The following is a 26,676-nucleotide window of genomic DNA, read 5'->3' as shown; positions in this document are numbered from 1 at the left end:
CATCATATATACAGTCAATGGTAAAAAAAAGCACCTCCCCTTCTTCAGGGCTAACAAATGAAGAACATTTAAAATAAAATCTATAATGAACTATAGCTGTAGTATTAGTAGTAATAGCTAAAATCCATTATTATTTAAAATCTGATTGAACAAAATAAATCATGGTAAAAAAACGATGGTAAATCATTAGTATCTATATATGCATAGTATCACATAACACTTGACTCAAATTCTGCATGCTTCAGTTTTAGTAAATCCCCCTGCTAGTGTGCGCATTTGGCATCTAGCATTTAATTGTATTGACAAAATGAATTACTTTGGTCCATACAAAATCAAAATGCTAGATGCTAATGCGCACACTAGCAGGGGGTTTTACTAGAACTGGAGCATGCAGAATTTGCTGCAGCTGTACATGGTAATCAGCTTCAATCTTTAGCTTGTTCAATTAAATTTTGAGGCTGGGTTCACACTTATGCAAATTGGATGTAGGTTTCCCCGAACCCAATTCGCATTACAGGAGATTGTGACCGACTCTCTATGGAAACGGTTGACACATCACCTGGGTGGCTGCGGAGCAAACTGCACAGGGGCCCTGTGCGTCCTTGGCTCCGTTTCAGGTCTGAATTCAGGAAGAAATGTGGGCCTGATTCGTCTTTGAAACAGAAAACAAGGATGCACTGGTCCCCTGCTGGCAGCCGCTTCCCTCTTATGCCGCGTACACCCGAGCAAATTGTCCAGCGTACTTAGTCCGGCAAACAATCCGGCGGATAGTCCGGCGGACTTTCTACCGAATGGACTTGGCCACACACGGACACACAGGAAGTCCGGTGTTTGCTAGCGCAATGACGTACAGCGCGTATGAGGGGACTAGAAAAAGGAAGTTCAATAGCCAGTAGCCAATTCTTAGTCCGCCGGACTAGCATACTGACGAACGTATTGTGCGCTGAAACCCGGCAGAAAGATTGGACTGCAAAAATACTTTCTAAGTCTGCCGGACTTTACGCTGGAAAAGTCAGCTGAAGCCCACACACGATCGAATTGTCCGGTAAAATGCGTTTCGGCGGACTAAGTACACCGGACAAGTTGATCGTGAGTACGCGGCATTATAGGTGTGAACCCAGCCTGACAGTGAGGGTACATTCACAGTGAAGGAGGGTTTGAAATCGTGCAAGTTCAGCTGAACTCGTGCGATTTCAAACCCGCATTCCAGTGCAAGTTTGGGGGCGAACACAGATGTCTATTGAAATCACCCCCAAAGTCGCCAAAAGTAGTGCAGGAACTACTTTTGGAAATCAGTGCAGTGATTTGGCATGTGATTTGACATGTTTAATCGCATGTCAAATCACGCTGATGTGAACGAGGGCTAAATCCTAGAACTGATTGGTTACTATGCACAGGTGCACTACAATATGTGTATTGTATTGTAGTTTTAGTAAATCTCCCCCTATGGGTCATGCTGCAAGTGGTACTCAATTAATTATATATATATATATATATATATATATATATATATATATATATATATATATATATATATATATATATATATATATATGTGTGAAAAAAATATATGTAATGTTGGGTATTTATTTACTTGGTGCAGCCTAATATTGTATATTTTACCAAACAATTGGGTAATATATGGTGTTTGTGTGCCCTAAAATTAACTTTAGAGTATTTCTTTCTGAAATGTTATACTTTATGAACTGTTGTGCAAATATTGTGTGACATAAAAAAAAAAAAAAAAAAAAGCACCACCATTTTATCCTCCAGGGGGTGTGGGGATTTAAACTAATCTTCAAGCCTAAAAAGATTTTTTTTTTTTTTTAACATGGTGTACAAAAGTCTGCAGGATAGTGGACGGTGTCAGAAGTTTTTATATTATTTTATTTTACATTTTTTTTTTTTTAGGTGCCCCATTAGGGGGCTTTGGTAAAATATCAGGGGTCTAAACAGAGGGAATCTCTCCTGGCACACCCTGTGCGCACACCTATGGGTCTGTTTATTTTATGTTTAAAATTTGCAATACTAACCCGATCTAAAAAGCAGGCAGGATCCATCTCTGCTGTGGGCATCTGAAGCCCTCTTGACTTATTTTCTGGGATTCGCATGCACCTCCCGATCTTGTGCCTGCGTGATGCTGTTTCAGTATTAGGCGATTCCCATGGACTCCTGGGACAGATGATGCTGATATTCCAGGAGTCCAATGCGACTAGCCTCGTGACAAAAATCAAATAGGCGGCCGCAGCCAGGGGTGCTGCAGAAAAGAATGGCAAATAAAATATTTGCAAATAAAAATAAATAAATAAATTATTGCCATTTATAATAGCATTTTGGGTGGGCATGACAACGATTGGACATTTAAAATATGAGTGAAACTCGGCTTTAAAGAAGATAAAGTGAATGGGATGCAAATAAAATTCTAGTTAAATGCTTTATTAACTGGCATTAGTTCCCCCTTTCCACCATGATCAGGCAGTAGGCCTCGTGTTGGGGATTTGTGGGCATCAGGACAAGTAACATTAGCGGAAGTCTTGGAAAAGCCAGCTTGTATAAGCAGCCAGATCTTCTGCACGACTCTCCTAATGAAGACGCATGTTCTACGCCGCAAAACAGTCTCCCTAATGAGGCGAATTTACAGATTAAGGAAATAAAAGTGAGCAGAATCATTTGGGAACACAACTGTGCGTGAGGTGGTGCGTCGCGCTTCTGTGCTTACAAATGAGGTAATTTACTTGCGGTGTGAATGTTAATGAAAGTAACTCAGTTATAGGTTAATGGTCTACTGTGCTTTCTAGAGAGTGTCTTATCACACTGTGACCAATCATGTGTCTAGTGTGCAATAACTGGGTAAGGAATACCCTGCATAGAACACAGTTAGTCCTGTATTGGTCACATTCACCATACAGCTATAAGATGCAGAAGACCATAGAATCTCTCCAACCCTAAACTGCAGCGTAAGCCAAGTGGGAATTTAATCTGCTTATATTTTTGCCATCTCTGGTCCCCCCCCCCCAATCAACATGCTAATGACATTTTTGCAAAAGAAAAAGAAAAACTTTTTCATGACATTTTTTATATTGCTGGCAGGGATATCATCACTGGTTCTCTGTGCTTCTCTATGCCAGTGTTTCTCAACCTCTTTTCAGTCAAGGCGCCCTTTAACCACTTCAGCCCCGGAAGATGTTACCCCCTTCCTGCCCAGAGCACTTTTTTGCGATTCGGTGCTGCGTCGCTTTAACTGACAATTGCGCGGTCGTGCGGCATTGACATCCTTTTTTTCCCCACAAATAGAGCTTTCTTTTGGTGGTATTTGATCAACTCTGCGGTTTTTATTTTTTGCTCTATAAACAAAAAATAAGACAATTTAAAAAAAAAAAGCAATATTTTTTACTATAATAAATATCCCCTAAAAATATATTTAAAAAAAACATTTTTTTTCCTCAGTTTAGGCCGATATGTATTCTTCTACATATTTTTGGTAAAAAAATTGCAATAAAGTGTATGTTGATTGGTTTGCGCAAACGTTATAGCGTCTACAAAATAGGGGATAGTTTTATGGCTATTTTTTTCTTTTTTTTAGTAATGGCAGCGATCTGCGATTTTTATTGTGACTGCGACATTATGGCGAACGCATCGGACACTTTTGACACCATTTTGGGACCAGTCATTTATACAGCGATCAGTGCTATAAAAATGCACTGATTACCGTGTAAATGACACTGGCAGGGAAGGGGTTAACCACTAGGGGACAATGAAGAGGTTAAGTGTGTCCTAGGAAGTGATTCTAACTGTGGGGGGGTGGGCTACCTAGGACATGACAGCGATCACTGCTCCCGATGACAATGGTCGTTTATTAGGTTGTTTATCAACTGACGTCATTGGTCGTTTATTAGGTTGGCAGCTAGAAGGTTGTAATTGTGCACAATGAAAACCTGTGGCTTGGTGTATCTAAAAAGGCAGGTTTCATCCACAAATCGGCTTGTATACAATTTTGGGGCAATTTTTAGGCATTTTATGCATTTTGGCAAGGCATCCTTGAAGAAACCTCAAGGCACCCTGGATGAAAAAGGCTACTCTATGCAATGCAGGCAGATCATGGCTGGTGGGGGGGACAGGGTGTTCTACATAGCCTCACTACTACTCTCAAACAGCCTTCAGCCCTGATGTAACAACCAGTGGGCTGGATTTGGGAAGAGTTATGCAACTAACAAAATGCCTTCATGGCTGGATATATGTTTCTACTCAGACTCCTGACTTACAATGGAATAAAGCTGTATCTGGACCTCTTAGCAGTGGTGTGGTGCTTCAGTTTACTTTTAGTTTTTGTTACATTACAATAGCAGCCAAGCTGACTGTGGAAGATCCTCCAATAACTTAAAGAGGAGCTCTACCCTCCGCCCCTTCCGGTGCCATATTTGGGCACCTGGTCTTGACAGGTACTCGCTCCCATTTCCTGCTGAGTTTGCCGATGTGAACGCAGCCGGAAATTTGGTCCTTGTCGCAGCCGGCCCATTGAGAAAGTACAGCACGATTCGTGGGATTCCTGGACAGGTAAGTGCCCTAACAGTAAAAGTCAGGGGGGGGCGGAGCTCCGCTCTAACCACTTGCCGACTGTATAACTTATATATATGACAGCAAGGTGGGTCTGGGGCGCACATGCACACCCCCGGTGGTTCACTCTTACTGTGATCACACTCAGCGGGAGCCCAACGGTAGGTACGGCAAACTCAACGTCTCAACGCTTCGCTCTAACCACTTGCCAACTCTATAACGTAGATATATGCCAGCAAGGTGGGTCTGGGGCGCACATGCACACCCCCTGTGGCTCACTCTCGCTGTGATCACACTCAGCAGGAGCCCAACGGTAGGTACAGCAAACTCAACGTCTGCTGGCACCCACCAATTGCTCAGTACACAGGCAGAACGGCGATCTATAAGCCGGGTGGCCACAGCTGTAATGCCGGCGCCGGGGAGAGGAGAGGGAGAGAATCGAGGGGTACGGGCGACCACATCTCTGGACTATGGGACAGGTGAGTGTGTGTTTTATTAGAAGTCAGCAGCTACACTTTTTGTAGCTGCTGACTTTTAATAAAAAAACACAAAAACAACTGGAGCTCCTCTTTAAACCCCCTCGCACCCACGCTATAGCCGACAGACGGCTACAGCGGGAGGCTGTACATGTATGGCCTCCCGAGCATGCACTCTGTGATCAGCGAATCAATGAGACTGATCACAGATCAGGGTAAGGGGCTGATGCCGGAAGTAAACAGAAGCGAGTAATCAGCTTTTTTTCCCCTATTTTTACGCTATTTCAAAAGCAGATTACCGGCTTCTATAAAAGGGACATCGGTCCCGCACATGGAGAGCCACTGCCGCCTCATCAGTGCCGCCTACCAGTGCCCATAAGTACTGCCAAGCTGTGCCCACCAGTGCTGCCAATCAGTGCCTCATCATCAGTGCTGTTCATCAGTGCCACCTATCAGTGCAGCCTCATCAGTGGCCACCAGTGCCACCTTGTCAGTGCCCATCAGTACAGCCTCATCAGCGCACATCAATGAAGGAAAAACAATTACGTTTGCAAAATGCAAAAAAACAAAACAATGAATTTTTTTTTTTTCTTCACAATTTTCGATATTTTTTTGTTTGTTTAGCAAAAAATAAAAACCACAGTAGTGATTAACCACTTCAGTACCGGGCATTTTCACCCCCTTCCCACCCAGACCAATTTTCAGCTTTCAGTGCTGTAACGTTTCGAATGACAATTGCGTGGTCATGCTACACTGTACCCATATGAAATTTTGATAATTTTTTCCCCCACAAATAGAGCTTTCTTTTGGCGGTATTTGATCACCTCTGCGTTCTTTATTTTTTGCGCTATAAACAAAAAAGAACGACCATTTTGAAAAAAAACAATATTTTTAACTTTTTGCTATAAAAAATATCCCAATAAAAAAATTTAAATAAAAAAAACACATTTCTCTCTCAGTTTAGGCCGATATGTATTCTTCTACATATTTTTGGTTAAAAAAAAAAAATATTCGCAATAAAGGTATATTGATTAGTTTGCACAAAAGTTATAGCATCTACAAAATAGGGGATAGATTTATGGCATTTTTATTATTTTTTTTTTTTTTTACTAGTAATGGCGACGATCTGTGATTTTTGTTGGGACTGCAATATTGCGGCGAACAAATTGGACACTTCTGACACATTTTTGGGACCATTGATAACTATACAGCGATCAGCGCTATAAAAATGCACTGATTACTGTATAAATGTCACTGGCAGGGAATGGGTTAACACTAGGGGGCAATCAAAGGGTTTAAACATTTTACCTAGGGAGTGATTCTAACTGGGGGGGAGGGGACTGACTCTGGGAGGGGACCGATCGGTGTCCCTATATACAAGGGACACACGATCGGTTTCCTCTCCCCTGACAGGACGTGGATCTGTGCATTTACACACACACAGAACTACGTCCTTGCTCTGTGGCATGCAATCATGGGTGGCCGGTGGACTTTACGGCCGCTGGGCATACGCATCGGCTTATGATTGATGCTGTGGGCGCTGCCAGCGGTGCGTGTACGCCCCCTAGAGGGCCGGGAAGCCGAGGATTTTAAATGACACCCGCCCAGGATGAGAGAGCCACCTTGCCGCCATCATATGTCTATACCTGAGATGGGAAGTGGTTAAATACCACCAAAGGAAAGCTCTATTTGTGTGGGGGAAAAAAATTATAAAAATTTTATTTGGGTACAGTTTAGCATGACTGTGCAATTGTCATTCAAAGAGTGATAGAGCTCAAAGCTGAAAATTGGTCTGGGTAGGAAGGGGGTGAAAGTGCCCTGTAAGCAAGTGTTAAACTGAGCAAGCTGAAGTTAGAAGCCTTTTGGCTACCATGCACAGCTGCACCAGATTTTGCACCCTCCAGTTTCAGTAAATCAGCCCCCTTAGTGTTCTGGATTGAGAAAAGTACACACTATAGAGGGATATGCTTTCATATCTGAGGTTTACAACCACTTTAAGCCCTGGTTCACATTGGTGCGATTTGACATGTCAAAGCGCATGTAAAAACAGCGGCAATGGCACCATCCTAATCGGTGCGACACTGAATTTGCTGTGCTGCACCAATTTCAAAAAGTAGTTTCTGTACTACTTTTTGCGATTTCGGGGCGTGATTTCCATTGATATCTGTGCAGATGTCTGAAATCGCAGCCGAAATCGGGACCGGCATGCGGGAGTGAAATTGTGCTAGTTCAGCTGAAATCACACGGCTTCATTCCTGCTACTCGGTGTGAACCTGGACTAAGGTCATGTTTGCACCAGCAACAATCTCCACTGCCCCTCTGAAATGCAATCTGTGGCAGATCTCTTTTCAGAGGGTGGTAGAGCAGAAGCTTATAGTCGTTTAGGAGGCAATACTGCTGCATCCTTAATTTTTTTGCACTGGGGATTTTTCGTGTAATTACTGCCCGCAAATGTGAGCCAAAGTTTAGCTTGCGGTTGCTACAGGGTCTCCTTGTTTTTAATGGCCAAGTCTGACAGGCGGTGGTGCCTGTCAAACTCGACTTGATGAGTTACATTTGGTACGGCTGTGGTATGTGTTCAACCCACTCCGGTTGCATGTTATGTTTTAGGTGGGCGGTCTAGTGGAAGTAAAACTGTGGCTTTAACGGCCTGTTTTTACTGTCCGCTTGCCGTCTGAGTAAAAGAAGTCTAACTATTCCCCCAAAAAAAAAAAAACTGGCTGGAGTTCAGCGTATTTAGCTCTATTAGCCTTGTACCATTCCACTTTTCCAGAACACCCTCTCATAAATCCACCAGCTAGAGTAGACCTCGTCCGTTCCAACCTCCTCAATCTCACTTTTATGGTCTTTCTCTCACTTTTATTTGCTCTGGCACCCTACAGAATGGCCATGTTATAAAAGAAGAATGTGCATAATGTTGGAAGATACAGGAGCAAGCAGTGTCATACAGATGGCCAATGCAAGTCACTTAATTCTACCATGCAAATAATTAATATAAATGACCTTTCACTCACAGGGGGGTGATTGTGAGTGACGGGAGGGATAGTACAGCGTGTGCCGCAGACAATACCCATCTCCCTTCCTTTTATGCCCCCTGAATAGGTCCAGCACGAGTGCCTGAATAGGACACAGATGCTGTGACAACAGTAATTCCTCCCCAAAACACCCACCCCCCCTTCAACAACTAAAAGCTCGTTTACTTCAGCCATAGGCCTTGCAGGGACACACTAGGCCTCAAAAGCAGACTGAGGGTGGTTGCCTGAGAAGCGTGACCGATGGCCCCCTTTCCTTCCATTGTGTATCCTCGTTTTAATTAAGGCCAAGAAAAGTCATACTTGGCAACAGCTGTGCGTAGATGAGGGGGGTGTTGGAGAGAGCGGGGACAAAAGATTCGGACAGCGGAGAGGGTATGGAAAGCAGCTGGGGAGTAACGTAGACACAAAAAAAATCAGGACAGCTGTTTGCTAGACTCTCCTCCCCCACCCGGGCCTACAGATCACCAGCAGTTGGCTTGAGTCAGGCAGGGGTTCAATCTTTTATCTGCAAAGAAATCCGAGAAACAGCCTCCTGCATACAGATCTGGACGGTACAGACCCAATTCAACAGAAAAGAAACACCCAAAAACCCATAAAAACAAAAGCTTCAAAGTGACTGCTATGTACTTTTGTTTTTACGGGACTATTGGATAGGAAGAGTTTGTATTGTAAATATTGCTCCCCACCCTGCATCCTAGTATGCGTTCTGACAAACTCCGACCAAATGTTAAACCTGGTACACACAATGAGTATAATCGGATGAATGATCGTCTGTTTTTTTTGCATGCTAGTCTCATATCGAAACTGAATGGCTACTTAACTTATGAAAATTTTCGGACGACAGATAAACTCTTTATTTCAACCTCACTAACTATGTAACTACATTATATTACCAAAAGTATTGGGGCACCTGCGTTTACACACACATGAACTATAATGTCATTCCAGTCTTAGTCCGTAGGGTTCAACATTGAGTTGGCTCACCCTTTGCAGCTATAACAGGTTCAACTCTTCTGGAAAGGCGGTCCACAAGGTTTATGAGTGTGTCTATGGGAATGTTTGACCATTCTTCCAGAAGCGCAATTGTGAGGTCAGGCACTGTTGGACGAGAAGGCCTGGCTCACAGTCTCCACTGTAATTCATCCCAAAAATTTTCTAACAGGTTGAGATCAGAACTCTGTGCAGGCCAATCAAATTCCTCCACCCCAAACTCACTCATTCATGCCTTTATGGGCCTTGTTTGTGCACTGGTACGCAGTCATGTTGGAACAGGAAGTGGCCATCTCCAAACGGTTCCCACAAAGTTGGGAGCATAAAATTGTCCAAAATGTCTTGGTATGCTGAAGCCTTATGAGTTCCCTTCACTGGTGCTAAGGGGCCAAGCCCAACCCCTGAAAAACAACCCCACATCCTAACCCCCCCCCCCCCCCCAATGGTTTGTACCAGATCACACAGCAAGTTCCATAAAGACATGGATGAGGGAGTTTGGGGCGGAGGAATGTTATTCTTGTCTTCCAGGTGTATATCCACCACACTTCTCGCTGTAACAGCACATGTTGCATTTTGAAACATGGAAGGAGGGGGTGAAAACGTGGAAATGTGCTATGAGGAAGGCTGTTACAGTCAAAAAGTATCTTAATTTTACGGACTACACCAAGTGCTGGCTCAACTGTATTTTGCACACCTCAATGGACCACCAATGTGAAGGAACACAATTATTTCTGCAGCCTGCATTCCTTTTGTAACCATTATTATCATTTGTTTAATTTCTATAGAACTACTGATGCCAATTAACTTACAAAACTTTAATTTGGAATTGTGTAAGGAAACTAGGGCACCTGAAAGCAACCCAAGAAAACAGGGGGAATGCCAAATAAACTACATGCAGGTTTTGTCCATGGTGGATTTCAAACTTAGAGCTGCAAGACAAGATTGATAGTCACCCAGCCACCACGTGAGCAAATGGTCTGTATCATCAGTGGTCAACTTAAAGTGAACCTCTGCTTTGACAAACAATAAAACAACAGATTCACTTTAACTGTGGCTTAGCCCTCCTCAGCAGTACATAATTAAAGCCCAACTCCAGGAAACTTTAAAATGATCCCTTGGTGGTGCTGCACCCGCACTGCAAGCCTTAACTTCTTGTTTTGTCTGGGAGAGAGACGAATTACTTTTATTGGGTGGATTGTATCTTGGCTTCACCATGTCCAATGCAGGACTAGGGCAAGACCTTAGACTGTTGGAGCAGGAGGGAGAAGATGCTGCAATGACCAGTCTAGAAGTGTGGAGGATTTGGCAGTTAAACCTTGCAGTTGGCTTTAACTTTTTTCCTGCCTACGGGGCACCGTCACACTCTCTTATGGGCGTGGGAGAATGCCATCTGAGACCGGGGCTGATGGAGAAATTCTGCACTCCACCGCCAGGATGGGCAGCCAGGGATCAGGTCCACCCACCGTTAGCTCTTTAGTTCGGCCCTCGCCACCAGCAGCATCTTCTGGCCGGTCTGATTCTCCTTTGGGTCCTGGCAGACTCACTGCATGGGCACAGGGAACCTCTCCCCGCCTGGAAAGGGGACCCACCGCCTGGGTGTGCAGGTGGAAGGCACTGGGCGGACACTGGGAGTGCTTTTCCCTCCCTGCGTGACAATGCTGATTAATTGAGTACTATTACATAGAAAGATCACATGTTCCATCATACCTACAGTAAAAATAAAGGGTAAAGCCACGTATACACGTAGCCGTCTGTCCGACGGACTTAGTCTGGCGGACTTCCCGTCAGACTGTCCGTCAGACTTTCCGAATGGGCTACTTGCCCACACACGGCACTTTTTCAGCGGACTAATACGACGTACTAAGTCCGCCATACTATCCGCCCTACTTTTGAAATGAACGGACTCGCCCACACACGCAGAGGAAAGTCCGCTCATTTCGAGCGCGTCTCCAGGTAGGCGGGGCCCGCAAAGGAGACGTCGCTGGCCCTGCCACCTGGTATAGACTTAAAGGGGAACAAATCGGAGAGCCATTGTGAGCGGAGGACTCGACGTTGGAGGAGACGTCGCTGGCCCTGCCACCTGGTATAGACTTAAAGGGGAACAAATCGGAGAGCCATTGTGAGCGGAGGACTCGACGAGGCAACATCTGAAGAAGAAGAAGAAGAACAGAACAGAAGGCGGCGGCGGCGACAGAAGACCGGGCCACCGCCTGTAAAAGAGCTATAAGAAGGCACGGTGGCCCGGCAGAAGAACCCCGAAGTCGGAAGAAGAGGGCGGCAGCGAGGAAGAAAGCCGGACTCCTCCGCTAGTAAAAGAGCTACAAGAAGATAGCGGAGGAGTCCGGCGAGAAGACCCCCGAAGACGGAAGACCCCCGGAGCTGTGCAATAAACTATTTTATCTTGTGTGTTGTGTTTTTTTTGTACTTTATTTTACAGGTGAATGGGTAGGGGTACATTGTACCCCATACTCATTCACATAGGGTGGGGGGCCGGTATCCAGGGGCCCCCTTATTAAAGGGGGCTCCCGGATTCCGATAAGTCCCCCGCCCGCAGACCCCGACAACCAACGGCCAGGGTTGTCGGGAAGAGGCCCTTGTCCTCATCAACATGGGGACAAGGTGCTTTGGGGTGGGGGGGCCGCGCGGCCCCCCTACCCCAAGGCACCCCCCATGTTGAGGGCACGCGGCCTGGTACGGCTCAGGAGGAGGGGGCGCTCGCTCGTCCCCCCTTTCCTGGCCGGCCGGGTAGCGTGCTCGAACAAGGGTCTGATGTGGACTTGGGGGGACCCCCACGTCGATTTTTTTCGCCGTTGGGGTTCCCCTTTAAGTCCATACCAGGTGGTGGGGCCAGCGACGTCTTCTTCGCGGGCCCCGCCTACCTGGAGACCCGCTTGAAATGAGCGGACTTTTCTCCGGGCGGGAAAAGTCCGCTCATTTCAAAAGTACGGCGGACTGGCACACACACTGCCGGATTGTCCGCCGAAATGCGAGTCCGGCGGGAAGATTGGAGTGCAAAACTACTTTCTAAGTCCGCCGTACTTTCGGGTCAAAAAAGTATGCCGGAGGCTACACGCGGGGGGATTGTCCGGCGGACTTGAGTTTGCCGGACTTTTCCACCCGCTTGTTTGATCGTGTGTACGCGGCATAAGTCCTTTGGCTATTGGCGCTTAACAGACTAGGGTATGGGGATAAGAAAGAGTAAGTATGTCCTTTGGGGGGTGTTTTACATTTTAAATCTAAGAATGGCCAATTTTAGCTTGCAAGTCATTATACTGACTTGCTGGTTGTGATACTTTTGAGTCATGGACCAAAAACAAGTATGTAGATCAGAAGACACCTAGAAAAGTACTGATCTTTTTCTAAAGTACTAAGGATCTTTGTTTAGCAATAGTACAAAAATAATAAAGAAAGAAAAAACAAAACAGGGTTAACATGTGAAAGCCAAGTTACTAGCTTTTTCAGGACAGCTTCATAATGGCAGACTCTGAGATTTACTAAATCGGGTGCACACAGAATCTGGTGTAGATCTGCACAGAAACCAATCAGCTTCAAACCTCTGTTTGTGCAATAAAGCTTTGACGACAAAACCTAGAAGCTGATTGGGTCCTATGCACAGCTGCATCAGATTCTGTGTGCACCAGTTTTAGTAAATGTTCCATCATGTTTTCTATTGACAAGGTTTCTTTAAGTACCCTAAAGACATGTAATGACAGTCATCAAATCCAGTCTATGGGGTGAGGTAGATGCCCACCAACTGATTAATCTCAGGGGCACACTGATTGGGCAGGTTTGAAGATCTTTTACAATAATTACAATCCAACTCCCCTCCATTCTTGAAATGAGAGGTGGTGGCAGCATCTGCCTATGATGTTCTTAATCTTCCCCACCTCTATTGACTTAAGAAACTCAGGCAAGCCAGACATTTGTGTCCATGAATGCACTCACCATTCATGTCCATTGGAATCATTAGGGTCAAGGCCAACTAAAGAAAACTCCAACAGGCAGAATGGCTGCCGCAGGACTAATCCAGCTGGTACATTTATATTAAACATCCAATGAAACTAAGCAGTGATCAAAGGTAAACCACTTTTGTAAATGAAAGCCACTACTTTTTTTAATAATGACATCAGAGCTTGAGAATTTTATAATTACATCACAAAGCAATATTCAGATTAATACTAAAGCAGTAAAAATAAATACGTTCAGGGTGTGTGACTTCCTAGAAAGATTTCAGCCCCTGGAACTTCCTTCCTTGATCACCATCATTCAGCATCTTTAAGGGTGTGGTCCCCCCCTACCCTCAGACTGCTTGGGAGACATCAGGGAGGGTTTGTGTTCTCACATAAACAAAAGGATTTCCTTCCATGAAAAGCTTGGAAAAATGTGTGAACCTTCTGACCTCAGAAGAGGAACTGACAGGTCTGATGGTAACCTCTCGGCATCCAAATCATCTCTACACCGTCAACTATAATAGGAAAGTCTACAGCAGCCTGCCTGAACCACATGGAGACCAAGGGTGGCCACTGGCCAGTAATGTTAGGGCTTTCGGACAATATTCTTAATAGAAAACATATCCTAAGAATTTATATTTTTTTAGAAGAGGTGACAGCTTCTAAGAGACCCCATCACATAATGAAAAAAAAACTAAAAAAGTCCATGTTTGTAAAAAAATACTTACTTTTCATTCTGCCTGTCCTAAAGAAATGTCTTTCAAAGTCCACAGAGAAACCAACACTTCTGGAAGTGACAATCTCCATGGTCTTCTGCATCTCCCACTGGTTGACCCACACATCACCACTGTCTCCGGCAGTGACGTAGAGGTCAGGCAGGAGGAACCAGTGGGGGCTGTGAAGGACCCAGAAGATCGGCACTTCCAAAAGCCTTGCTTTCCATGCGGACTTTGAGGGACCCATTCTTGGGATCAGGAGCTACAAAGCAAAGCAGTCATCTCCTTGCTAGTTACAGTGTCTGGCCGCCATAGCAGCTAGTGTTAAAGGGCACCTAGGGACACTGGACAAAGTACTATGTGTGCATTGTCCCATCAGGAACGCAATAAAAAAATTGTAATATTTCTTCTTTAAAGTGGTTGTATACTCTTTTTTTTTACTTTTACCTACAGGAAAGCCTATAATAAGGCTTACCTGTAGGTAAAAAAAATATTGCCTAAACCTGTATGCAGGTGGTAAAAAAAAAAAAAGTTTAGCGGGTTTACTACCGCTTTAAGGTATGTGCTTGGACCAGATTTTTTACACTATGTGATATGGTTTAAGGAGACCCTGAGATTAAACATGATATTCTCTTGAATTATTCCCAAACAAATTACTATCATGTGTTTAAATTAGAATTATAGGCAAAACTTTTTTTCATTTTAGAAATGAAAAAAAAAACGGTCACTTTTTTTTTTTTTTGCCATCTGTCTCTCATTGCAGAGATTTCCCTTAATTTCCTGTCCCACAGCCAAACAGAAAATGAGAAGAATTCCCTGCAAATTAAGGAAATTCCTTGGGGTCCCCCAGGTCACCAGAGCTAATGTCCCAATTGGAAGATTTTCCCTCTATTACTTTTCTGGGGACAAGCCAAAATGTGAAATTTTCTTTTACTTTCAATGATAATGATAAACAGGGGGGCAGGGACAGCAATGAAAATGGACAGGTTGTCTAATCCCTCTCTTCATCCAAAGCTAAAAGAAGTTTTGCCTATAGTTATACTTTAAATCTGCCCAATTTTAAAAATTCTGGTTGGCATAAATCAAAGACTAATCCGTAACCCAAAAAATTTACAAATAAAACAAATTGCTTTATCCTTGCTTATTATCAGGTGTACTTTTAAAAGGCAGAAGAGAAAAATAAAGGCGTGCTTCCCATCTGCACCTCTAGCCCTATCTATTCTCATACTTAGGCAGTTACTGTACAAAGCTGATTGCAGGGAACAATGCAGGAGCAAATCAAACTTTTGCTGCTGTGAATGCTGCAAAATCGTCTTGCCTTTACATATATAGTTTAGGTTAGAATTATAGGAGATGTAGAGAGTGCAAATTGTGTCTGGCCCATAAGTGACAAGGCTCACGTGTCCCCATTAGAACATTTATATCTAAAATATTTCTTCTGTTACTGTATTCCTCTGGCCATTAACTTCAGTATATATGGGCACCTGCACAAACCACCCATCAAAAAATCTTGTGAGATGTTCCTAATGCCACGTACACGCGATCGAATTGTCCGGCAGACTTAGTCCGGCAAACATTCCGGCAAAAATCCGCCGGACTTTCTAACGAATGGACTTGGCCACACACGGACACTCCGAAAGTCCAGCGATTTCTAACACGATGACGTACAGCACGTACGACGGGACTAGAAAAAGGAAGTTCAATAGCCAGTAGACAATAGCTTCCTTCTCATACTTGCTTCTGAGCATGCGTCATTCTTAGTCCGCTTAAAGCCAAGTCCGGCGGACAAATTTTGAGTCAAAACTACTTTCTAAGTCCGCCGGACTTCACGATGAAAAAGTCCGCTGGAGCCCACACACGATCGAATTGTCTGGCGTAATGAGGTCCGCCGGACAATTCGATCGTGTGTACGAGGCATTAGGTTTCCTTTGCTGCAATTGTTGCCATCATTCTAAGTAGGATGCTGCATTCCATCATGTGTTTTCAAACTTGGCTGAATTTTTTACATCTTGTACATTCATCCTCACATGCTCTATTAAATTAAATCCCCCCTTATAACTCTTTAGTATGATGTTAAGTAATCAAAAGAGGTTGTGACAACTGGCCTACTCATATTGGTGAACCTATCTCACACAGAAAGGGGTCCCCATAGTTCTCATACCACTGGTGCTCATTACGGCCAACATTTGACACCAATGTAAAGGGATATTCTTCCTCCCACTGAGCAGCAATGTACGAGCGCATTTTTCCTCCACTAACCCTTAATAGACAGGGCATATTCTCTTTCCACTGACTGACCACCAATGTAAGGGGCATTCTTGCTTCCATTGACCAATCCTACCCCCCAGTGACCAGCAATGGTAAGGGGCATTCTTCTTCCCACTGACATGCAATGTATGGGGAGCAATCCTCTGCTCCCAGTCCCCTGATTTAGGATGAATTCTCCCACTAACTGGCAAGGGATGTAAGAAGCATTCTTCCTTCTACTGATCACAGGTGTAGGGGGCATGCTTTCTCCAAATGACAAGCAATGTAAGGGGACATTCTTTCTTCTGCTGTCCACCAATGTAAGGCCCATTCATTCTTCCACTGTCCAAGAATGTAAAAGGCAATCTTCCCTCCGCTGTTCCCCAATGTAAGAGGAATTCTTCGACCCATTGAGCACCAAAGTTAAGAGGCATTCTTCCATCCACTGACCAGCAAAGAAAGGGGGCATTCTTTCTCCTACTGACCCCCAATGCAAGGGGACATTCTTCCTTCCACTGATCAATGTAAGGGGGCATTCTTCCTTCCACTGACCAATGTAAGGGGGCTTTCTTCCTTCCACTGACCAATGTAAGGGGGCATTCCTCCTCCCACTGTCCACCAATGTAAGGAGGCATTATTCTTCCCATTGAACACCAATGTAAGGGGGCATTCTTCCTCCCACTGACCACCAATGTAAGGGGGCAAAATCTTCCACCCATTTGCAAAATACTTACCTTTTCAGGGGTTCCACTACTGCTGCCTCAGTCAGTTCAGTTACCAACACACCTCTGCTAACACTAGAGGCCACACCTCCCTGCATCCTTTTGCCAGGTAACATGGCTACATGCCAAAACACCTGGCTTAATAAATGTATTCATTGCAGAAGATCAAACTGACGGCTTTCTTTCATCTACATCTTTTCTCGGGTGCTAGGAGGACATTACAAGCCAGTGCACCAACGGCACACCACCTCGGGGAATTACTACAGGTGTTTTCTACAATATTTATTCTTCTCCCACTGACCTCCAATGTAATGGGCATTCTTCTCCCACTGACCACCAATGTAAGGGGGCATTTTGTCACAGTCAGTCCACAATTCTGGTCATGAGATAGGTGGCGTTTGTTTTGTGACTAGTGTGGTCAAACAGTTTAAACACCATAATCTCAGGTAAGGTTATTTGGCATATACTAATTTACAAAAATTGACCTAGACACTTGATGGTTACAGCTAATAACACATGCAATATAGCTTTGTGAATTTAGCCTTCTCTCTGTAAATTGCCCATGCATTGGGCTTTTCACAACTCAGTCTGAAAAATTCACTGCAGGGAAGATTTCTGCAGATGCTAAGCCCTATATGAACAGAGGAAGTGCCAGTATAACAAACCTTTTTTTCCCTCTGCAGATAAAACAATGAGTAGGGTGTACCCAGACAGAATGGGGAAGAGAAGAAGACGGATACCGGTGTTAGTGTTTCCTGTACTGTACTGTACTCTGAATAAGAACATAGAACACAAAAATCACACACTGTTCCTAGAACACTGAAGACGTTCAGTGGAGACTCCTTACACATTGGAAACCCAATATTAGTTTGCGTAACCCAAGTGTGATCATCTATACAATGTGATTCATGCAACAATTATCTCCCGACTCCTCCCTACCCTTTGTATTCTCTGAGGAAATTGCTATTTTGATTCTTTGATGTGAACAGCAGGAGAAATAAGCAGGGGAATATCTCTCTGATGGGAAATGTTTAATTAAACTCAATTACAGACCTGTTGGGGAAGACAAATAAGAAAAGGGGACAGCTAGGCTTGCTCGTGTATTATCTGAGCTGTGAATGAGCCTTTAAACAATAAAGCAGCCCAAGGATGCACAAGAACTCATGGAAAACAACATGTCAACTCACTAAAGCCAAATAAGCGAAAGCTGATAGGTTGCCATGTCATAAAAGTCTGGTAATTGATCGGAATTGACTCTGCTGAAGTCAGACCTATTGAAGCATAATTCCTATCAGATGCTATGGGATAAGGGATAAGGCTGCAGTACATAGGTCGAATTTCGCCTTTTCATGCTGAATTGTCTGAAACATGAACCATGGGTGCCCATGTCAGCACCACCTGGCTCAACAAAAGTCAACTGTTTAATCAATTTTTCTTAAAGAAGCTGGGTAGAAAACTATCAGCCGAACAGCGGCTGCATCCAATCAGAATGATAACTGTTTGAGTATGCTAACAACTGTTTGTGCCACGTTTACAGCACCAAAAAAAGAATGCAGTAATACATTATGCTAGTGGTGGGAATATTACAATTTATTTTAAGATTGCTACTCTGAAAAAAAACGTCATGTGGATAACGTATATCTAATGTTTAATTTTTTTATATATATATTTTTGAATAGAGTAGGGAAGGGTTTAACTTAGTGGTAAACTCTAAAAAAAACTAACAATCTAATAAATAAATAAATAAATAAATACGTCTCCATCTCATCATATTGGAGAATGATTTGCACTCATTGAGAAAAAAAATTAAATAAATGTGTATATATATATATATATATATATATATATATATATATATATACACACGTACATTGGTATAAGCTGGACCAATATAACCATGTAAAAATATCCATACCTGGAATTTATCTTTAAAGTGGAACTTCACTCTCTTAAAGCGGGAGTTCCGCCGTTTTTTTTTTTTTTTTAAAGTCAGCAGCTACAAATACTGCAGCTGCTGACTTTTAAAATAAGGACACTTACCCGCCCAGAGCGCCCGCGATGTCGGCACCCGAAGCCGATCTCTTGATCGTCTCTTGGGTGCTGCCGCCGCCATCTTGGGTATGGGAATCAGGAAGTGTAGCCTTGCGGCTTCACTCCCCGGTTCCCTACTGCGCATGCGCGAGTCGCGCTGCGCAATAAGGATGGTACCCGCTGTCTCTGGGATCCGTGTGTTTCCCAGCAGACAGCGGGGGACCCGCAGGAAGTGGCGTAAATATCTGCAGATTCTGCGGATAGCTATGTCGGAAGTGGGTGCAAATACCTGTACTGTACAGGTACCTGCACCCCCCTCCTCCCTGAAAGGTGCCAATGCATTCATGCCAATGCATGCTTGAGTTAAGGGCAGATAGATTCCAGGAAGTAAAGATGACCATGGCCATAACTGCTACAGGGGTGTTTTTCCAAAGTGATTTCTCAACAAAATAAAGCATGGAGACATGGATGTATGGGGGTCTTTGCTTTGATTATTAGAAATAAAATAAATAGAAATCCAACAAAGCACCAAACTAATCTGATGTTGTTATATGGTTGAAACCAGAAGCTCAATAGGAGTTGATGTTAGCGTATAAAAATTACAACGTGGTCAAGTTTGAGAAACTATGGCAAATGTGGACTAGTCACCCTAGAGCAGTGATGGCGAACCTTGACACCCCAGATGTTTTGGAACTACATTTCCCATGATTCTCATGCACTCTGCAATGTAGTGGAGCATAATGGGAAATGTAGTTCCAAAACATCTGGGGTGCCAAGGTTCGCCATCACTGCCCTAGAGCTTCTACCTCACTCAAAAACATGTGCTGCAGTTCTATTGTCCATTACTTTGATTGAGATTTGTATGTAAATGTTTTAATGCTACACCTGATTGTTTATTACCAGAGCCAGCTTCCTTTAAATTTTTCTGTTATTTTTTGGGAAATTTCAATAAAAATTATTTAATGATTTAAAAAAAAAAAAAATGAAAGTGTTTTTGGTGTGTGCCATTCAGATGTAGCAAAGATCCGCTTTAAGACCCCTTTTACACCGAGGCAGCTTTCAAGCGTTTTAGCGGTAGAAGTAGCGCCTGTAAAACACCTGAAAAATGCCTCCCATGCTGCCTGAGTGTGAAAGCCTGAGTGCTTTCACACCGGTCCGGTGCGCTTGTGGGACGTTACAAAGAGTCCTGCAAGCAGCATCTTTGGGGAGCGTTTTTAAAGCGCATGAAAAGCGCTTCAGAAGCGCCGCAACACAGGTGCTTTTAACCCCTTTCAAAAGCGGAGGTCCACCCTAAAGTGGACCTTCCGCTCATCAGAACCCTCCCCCCCTCCGGTGCCACAATCGGCACCTTTCAGGGGGGAGGGGGGTGCAGTTACCTGGATAATCCAGGTAACTGCACCCACTTCCGGGATAGCTCTCTGCGGAAAGGGGCGTAACTTACGCCCCTTTCCGCAAGTGCCCGCCCCTTCCCGCAAGTGCCCCGCTGCCTGCTGGGAAACAAACAGATCCCAGAGGCAGCGGGGAGCGTCCTTATTGCGCAGCGCGATTCGCGCATGCGCAGTAGGGAACCGGGAAATGAAGCCGAAAGGCTCCATTTCCTGATTCCCATACCCAAGATGGCGGCGGCAGGACCCGGCAGACGACCTAGAGATCGGCTTAGGGTGCCGACATCGCGGGTGCAGGTAAGTGTCACTATTTTAAAAGTCAGCAGCTGCAGTATTTGTAGCTGCTGGCTTTTAAAAAAAAAAAAAACGCGGAGTCCCGGTGGACTCCCGCTTTAAACAGTGCTAAAACGAGCGGGGCTTTAGCACTACCACTCAGGTGGCCCCAGTGTGAAAGTAGCCTAATGTAGTACTAAAGTCAAATTATATATTTTTTTTTTGCATTGGACGGACTAAAGGGAGGGTTTTAACCTGTCGACCTTTTTTTGCAATCAAGTCCTATTGGGGAGATTCCCTTCACTTCCTGTTCCATAGCCAAAAGTAGGAAGTGAGAAATCTCTCCAATGTGAGGGAAATCCCTGGTTGTCACCAGAACTAGTGTACCCATTGGAAGATTTCTTCACTATTGTCTGGTGCCAACCCAAAATTTTTAGTTTTTTTGTCACTTTCACTCTTCGTGATAATCTTAAAGCGGACAAATAGAGACGACAAATCTCTGAATGGCAGCCCAGATAGCGATTAAAACCTCCTCTCCACTCTATCCAAAACTAAAATAAAATGTACCTTTAGTTATACTTTAATCTACAAAAGAAATTCCTTTTCCCCCAGTTTTTTTCCTCTAAATTTATTTTTAATGAAATGGCCAATAAGCATAGGATTGTCGCCAGTGACCCATAGCAACCAGTCAGAAGTCAATTGCCCTTATTGTGGCTGCGCTAAATTGTTATAGACTGACTGGACGGGTTGCCATAGCGCACAGCAAATCACTGTCCCGCCACACTCGGGTATTTCATAAAGCTCTTATGACTCCTGTTGTGAAGATATTACTTCTTTGTGACTTTTGGTATCTACAGCAACGGATGAATCGGTCAGTGTCCCCTGCACAGAGAACAGAATTCAGATTCTTCGGAGTCTCTCCTCCCTCCCAGTCTTCCAGCCGCTGATCCTTCCCAGGGTGAGTCAAGAGACCAGAGCAGAAAATAAGAAACAACATCTTGTAGGCTGCATGCAAGTCATGCCATGCTAATGTCTACAGGCAGAGCAACAAGGCACATGAGGACAAGCGAGTCCCATAGTGGAGGCAGGAAGAGTGGAAGTAGAATGCAGAACCAAAGCTGCGAGGCCTCATCTGAACGGTGACAGATTGGACATGGCGCTTTTTTAAACGGTCATAACCATTTCTCAGCTATAGTTCTGCAGAAGAGGCGGTTTTCCTTTAATAGATGCCTACGGTCAAGAGCAGCGCTTCTAAGCAGACGTAGGCCTGAAGATGTGCATGCAAGAAGTCTGAAGATACATATGTATTATTTTATGGCTCAATACATTTTTACAATTCTGTCACAATCATATAAAAGTACAAAAAAAGGTAACAGTAAGTACAGATTTGCATTGCGAAAATATACAGATCTGACCAATTGATTTTAGAAATCGCATAATCAAAAGTTTAAGGCCCCTTTCACACGGACGGATAGAATGGTGCTTTTAGCTGCGGATTTTCTAGTTTTCTACCGCAGCTAAAAGCACACAATGCTTTCCTATGGCCCCATTCACACACAGCGTTAAGCTGCGATTTCGTTACATGCGGTTCGGTGCGAATAGAAAAAATAGAATTGAATGCGTCCAGGTGCGATGTAGCGCAGCTATATGCACATAACCACAGGTAATAGCAGTCTTTTGTGTCAACTGCGGATAGCAGCGTGAGAAGGTATACAAGGGACCAAAAAAATAAATTAAAAAAAGGGTTGCTATGGGAACGACTATATTAGATAACTGCAGCTGAACGCAACTGCACAGAAACGCACATAAACGCAGGTGATTGCACTACACAAATGCAGCTGATCGCTCTGCCTGGAGTCTAAATTTCACAGAAAAATAAATAAACATGCTAAACTGCGGCAGAACAGCCATCCGTGTGAAAGGGGCCTAAGACAGTGGTCTCCAAACTGCAGCCCCGGGGGCCAGACATGGCTCTTTGCTTGCCTTTATCTGGCCCTTGAGGCACTATTCCACCAATGATAGGGCACCATTCCTCTCACTGACAAGATCAATCGCACTAGGATACCAACAATGGGGTCTTCTTCCTCCCATTAAAACCAATGAGACTAAAAGTAGGGTCACCCAAGCTTTGATCCATAATCACCAGGGGGCCGTATTAAACCAGAACACGGGCCGCACTTTAGACATGCCTGGTATATACAGTATGCATTGATTTCAGTTTTAACATACTGTACATGAGTCTAGAAAGTCTACCTTTTAGGCTTAGAAACAATCCTCTTTGGGTATTATAACAGGCTACTGGTGATTTACTGTACATCCCCAGATATCTGTAGAGCTCAAAAACCTGGCGTGCACTATTATGCAAACACCAGCTTCAAGCTGTGCGGTGGCCAATGGTGTCCACCAAATACATAAAACCATGCGCAGCTCGGCCAAAGGTGCCCAAAAAATACATTACCATGCACACCTTGGCCAAAAGCTATCCAGCAAATATATAATCATGCATTGAAGAGTAACAAACCTCAAAAATGGGATTTTAAAGGCAATTATAAAAATAAGAATAAATTATAATAAAGAAAATTATATATATAAAAAAAGTCAAATTTATTGATACATAATACGAGTCATAAAAATAAAATTACTATGGAAGCAAACCACAAGAAAAACATATGTACATGCATAGAAAGTATTACATGATTATAGATAAAGGTGGTAGACTCCTACTACATAGGCATAAACCATCCAAGCGGGTAGCCTAGAATGTAAGTAGTGAAGTCCATACATAACCATGCACACCTTGGATAAAGTTGTCCAGCAAATACATAACCATGACCACCTTGGCCAAAGGTACACAGCAAATACATAACCATGCACACCTCGGCTAAAAAGGTATAATGGCAAAAACATAATCATGAACACCTTGGACAAAGGTGTTCAGCAAATACATAACCATGCACACCTTGGACTAAGTTACCAGCAAATACATACCCATGTACATCTGGGCCAAAAAGGTATGCAGCAAATACATAATCATGTACAACTTGGCCAAAAGGTTTCCAGGTAATACATAACCATGTATACCTTGGCCAAAAGCTATCCAGAAAATGCATAACCATGTACACCTTGGCCAAAGGCATCCAGCAAATACAGAACCATGACCACCTTGGTCAAAGTTACAAGCAAATACATAACCATGACCACCTTGGCCAAAATTACCAGAAAATACATAACCATGTACACCTTGGCCAAAAGGTATCAAGCAAATGCATAGCCATGGCCCCCTTGGTCAAAAGTATCCAGCAAATACATAACCATGTACACCTTGGCCAAAAGCTATACAGCAAATACATAACCATGACCACCTTGGCTAAAAGGTATGCAGCAAATACATAACCATGTACACCTTGACCAAAAGCTATCCGGCAAATACATAACCATGTACAACTTGGCTAAAAAGGTTCCCAAAGCACGGTACAAATCGAAGGTGGATCGGAGATTCGCTGTCCAAGGACCTCGGCTATGGAACTCTCTACCAACCAACATCCGCCTGGAAGAAAACCACCAGGCCTTTAGGAAAAAACTCAAGACCTTCCTCTTCTAGTTGATGACAACTAAGCTCTTCACAGCGCCTTGAGGCGATTCAGTTCACGTTGTGCGCTTTACAAATATTTTCATTCATTCATTCCTAAAAAAGGTATGCAGCAAATACATAACCATGTACACCTTGACCAAAAGCTATCCGGCAAATACATAACCATGTACAACTTGGCTAAAAAGGTATGCAGCAAATACATAACCATGTACACCTTGGATACAAAGGAGTTCCCAAAATATATAACCATAACCATTCACACTTGAGCAAGACCTATATGCATATCTTTGTACCTATCTAAAAAAAAAAAAAAAAAAAAAGCCCAACAATTTTATGTTTTTACGACCACCTTATGACTGCCTGTTCTTGTGTGAAAGCCATTGAGAAATGTCACCATTTACTCTATAGTCTCGTAATTCACGGTTTCATTCAGTTGCCTACTCGTTATTCAGATTGCCCAATTATATGTAGATGAAGGACTCTGGAAATGTATGAATGGAAGAAGATGAAAGGGGAGGAGAGGGTAGAAGAGGAACAATGAGGGGAAGACACACTGCAGATGACATGCAGCCGCTGAGTAGATCGAAGGGAAAAAAAATGTTTCTCTGAACCAGAGACACTCAAAAAAAGCTTCACACTGGGAATAAAATGCAGCATGTTTTCATAAGCAAGAAAGAGTTAGGCCTCAGCTTCTGGCCTAAGATGACTAGGGGTTGTTTCAGCTGACTTGGCCCACAAATCCATTCTACCATTACAGACTGAGCAGAGCCAAGACCTACCACTAACAGTCAGGAAAATGTCTGTCAGCGTGCTAGCTGCTGTTACTCTAATGCCTACAATATACATAAAGCGAACATTTTACCTGCAATCGGTCACAAATAATTGATCCATAGATTGAATTTAATTATAACATACACTGCACAGCTCAACCGAGTGAATACATTTATCAAAACTGCACTTACCACGAAAAATTGATCCACTGGTGGTGATAAACCCTTGGACCCATACAAGAACCAGAACACATTAAACCTTTTTTTTGCTATACTACTATATAAACTAATACAAAGTAGCAGCGCTGACCAAAACGTGACCAGATAAGTGTAAAAATGAAAAAAAAAAAAAAATGAATCAGTCCAAAATCAATGGTTGTGTACAAATGACGTAAGTAGTAAATAAACAGTCCATAAATAGCACATAAAGTAAATGCTCAGAAATAACACCTCTTGACGACAGTGTACCTCTACCACATAGAGTGGCAAGCTTACCAAAAGGCAAGCTTTAAGGAGCCTGTGGCTAAATACCCAGCCAGGGCCTTTATCCAAAGGGAAGATGGTAATCCACCGCTGGTTATGGGAAGGAGCTTATAATGAGCACCAAATAGCCCGGAATACTCCAGTATCAACCACCAAGGAGCAAATTCAGGTATTACCCAGAAAATATAAAGAGAGACTCCATAGTGTATACCGTACCAAATAGGGTTTAATAGAATAAAAGCATCGCACTTACAAATCAGAAGATAAAAATGACCGTAACAACCAGCCGGCCAGCAAGCGAACATCCGTCCACTGAGAAAGCATGATGACGTCAGCATGTCAACCTCCCTACGCGCGTTTTGTCACAATCTGGCGTCATCTAGGGGAACTGCATGTTTATGAGCGCCTTTCTATTGCCTTCTCATGTTTTACTGATTTCTATCATTTGTTTATTTCTATAAAAATTTCTAAAACCCCAAATTAATAAAAAATAATAAAATCTTGACAATTGAAGTGAAGATATAAAACAGAAAAAAATCCTCTAAAATATACAAATTGTTTTCTTTTTACAATTCTCTTGTAAGAGATTGCTGTTAATAAATCCAAGTTATTAATGAGTCTACATTTATAAAGAGAATTTTATGAATTGTTTTTATTTTGAATATTGTAATCAACTCTCTACATGTTGGTTTAAAACATTAAATACAAAAATTCATAAAAATGTACGGTAATTATAAAATTCAAATAGTGCTAAAATCAATCACTGTTCTGATAGATGTATTCCTATCCAAGTGACTGATATTATGATGGATTCTTCATTAGAAGAGTAGTAGATGTGCAATTGGTGGTCGAGTTCAACTATAAAGTTCTTTTCCACTGGCACTTGGTGCCATCCAGACTAGACCGTGCCAGTCCCCTGACCCGTTTTTATGGCTGTCCAGATACAGGGATGAAGAAGCCATTGGTGTACATCCACATATAGCCATTCACTTGTATTAAGGGCTGTATGCAGCACATGGGCTCCCAGGGCATGGGAAAACACTGGGAATTGTATGCTACAAGACTGAAGAGCGTGCAAACGTTTAAGTGTATGAGGCCTTATTTGCTAAAAGGATCACCAATGTCATTCTACTGGCTCTGCCAACTGGCATTGGACCTGAAACTATGCAGTCCCCATTACATGGGAGGTCAGTCAGCCACAACTCAAGGAACCCCTAGCCACGTCTTAGCCCTTGTACACACGGTCGGAGAATCCGTCGGAATGCGTCTTATCGGACCGTGTCGTCAGATAATCCGACTGTGAGTGGTATGTATCGGACTGATTCCGTCCGAATCTCCGTCGGACCCAATTTTCCAACATGTTGGAAATATTTCCCGACCAACTGGGCCGGTCGGACGTAATCCGATCATGTGTAGAGAATTTTGATCGGACCAAGTGCCACGCATGCTCAG

The 26,676-nt window shown here is 43.4% G+C and overlaps 1 protein-coding gene across 1 annotated transcript in view; it reads right to left on the bottom strand.

Annotated features, from left to right (window-relative positions):
• Positions 1–26,676, bottom strand: part of NUMBL (NUMB like endocytic adaptor protein) — a 139,557-nt gene that overhangs the window by 71,130 nt on the left and 41,751 nt on the right. The window lies entirely within an intron of this gene.

The sequence above is a fragment of the Lithobates pipiens genome, unplaced genomic scaffold, assembly GCF_037356315.1.
Source record: "Lithobates pipiens isolate NorthernLeopardFrog02 unplaced genomic scaffold, aLitPip1_a1.2 Scaffold_1, whole genome shotgun sequence".
In the NCBI taxonomy this organism is placed as follows: Eukaryota; Metazoa; Chordata; class Amphibia; order Anura; family Ranidae; genus Lithobates; species Lithobates pipiens.
This window is presented reverse-complemented; position numbering and strand designations above follow the sequence as displayed.